Source organism: Dipodomys ordii, unplaced genomic scaffold, assembly GCF_000151885.1.
Source record: "Dipodomys ordii isolate 6190 unplaced genomic scaffold, Dord_2.0 Scaffold122, whole genome shotgun sequence".
Lineage (NCBI taxonomy): Eukaryota > Metazoa > Chordata > Mammalia > Rodentia > Heteromyidae > Dipodomys > Dipodomys ordii.
Window position 1 is genome coordinate 503,082 of NW_012267338.1, and position 1,694 is coordinate 504,775.

Genomic DNA, 1,694 nt, shown 5'->3' on the forward strand with positions numbered 1-1,694 from the left:
CAAAACCGCACCCACATTCGGGCAGGAGGGCGCGTGGTGCGCGGCCGCGGACCCCCCCCTCGGGGGGCGGCGTCGGTGCACCCCACGTGCCGGGAGGGCGCCACGTCCACTCGGGGTACCGGTGCTCACGCCTGTCGTCCCAGCTCCGCGGGAGGCTGAGATGGAGGATGGGGTTCGAAGCCAGCCGGGGCAGCACAGTGCGCCCCGGTTTCGGTGGCCTTCAGATAAAAGCCCAGGCCCTGAGTTCCAGCCCCAGCACCGACGGGCACCCCCCACACGCCCCTGGAGGTGAGGGTATCCCCGGACGGATCCTCGGAAGTGTTCTTCCTCTCTTCCCCTCCACCCGGGCTGCTAAGGCTAAGGAAGTCTTCCTGGTGCTTGAGTGAAAAGCAGACTCAATGAAGAGGGTTGTGCACCCTGCTGGCATTCTCTCGTGGTGGTAATTCCTTAAAAAATACATAAAAGGATATAACTCCTAGCACCCTAAAAACGAAAATGAATCAAGAGGAGCGCTAGAGGAGTCGGAAGACACAACACTGGTGCAGAGAGAGGAGTTGCCTGTAGAAAGGATCCTCTGAGATGACTTCAGAAGATGACAAAATTTTAACTAGTGCAGAAATTGGAGAGGTGGAAGAACCAGCTTGAGACTCGAGCCACACGACCGTCGTAAGCATTACACGCCTTTACAACAGAAGAAAAAAACTCGCAAAAGGAATTCAGTTGCATAATTTTTTCTCTTTTGATCTGAAGTGCTTCCAGGGTAAAAGGTCATGTCCATGGCCTCCCATTGCTGTAATCCTTGAACAACAACACACCTGGAACTTATATTTCCCACCCTTAAATGAGCAAGTATGGTATAAAGGGATGGGTGTATGCCTACAGGCAAAGAGTGTGGCATTAAACAAGGAAAATCGTCTGGCAAGACGTTGCTTCCTCTGAGTTGGGTGAATAGTTACTGTACCTGATACATCCAGCATTAATAAAGTATGAACAAATGTGTCCCATTTAGGAAGAAGGAAGGGGGGGTCCAAAAAAATACAGCTGATAAAAGTAAAAATGTCTTCCACAGTGTGGTCACAATTGTTTAATCAATGACCTGAGACATAGGTGTGTGTCTCAAGTACCTTCACGTTCACTGATAGTGCTGTATCTAGGTGATACAAAAGTGGACATAAAATAATTATGTAATAAATTCTATTATTCTATACACTTCAGAATTTTTTTTCTTTGCCCACTGTTACAGGTAAATACTTGACACAATGTGGACGTTTACTACAGACAAAAAGGATACGGCAGGCAGAATGAATAACAGTAATCATATTCATTGTAAATTATATCCAAATTTAACTACATCATTTGATGGGAGGGATGGGAGGATGTGAGGGAGGATGGGATAGCACTGATCAGGATGCATTGTACTCATAACCCAACATAAAGGATTATAATCTTTCTATACAACAACTTAATAAAAAAAAAATTTTAAGCCAGGTGCCAGTGGCTCACACCTGTAATCCTAGCAACTCCAAAGGCTGAGATCTGAGGAGCAGAGTTTGAAGCAAGCCCAGGCAGGAAAGTCCATGAGATTCATAATTAACCACCAAAAAGCCAGAAAAGGAGCTGTGGCTTAAGTGGTAGAGCTCTAAGCTTGAGCATAAAAGTTCATGGCACAAAAGCCCAGGCCTTGAGTTCAATCC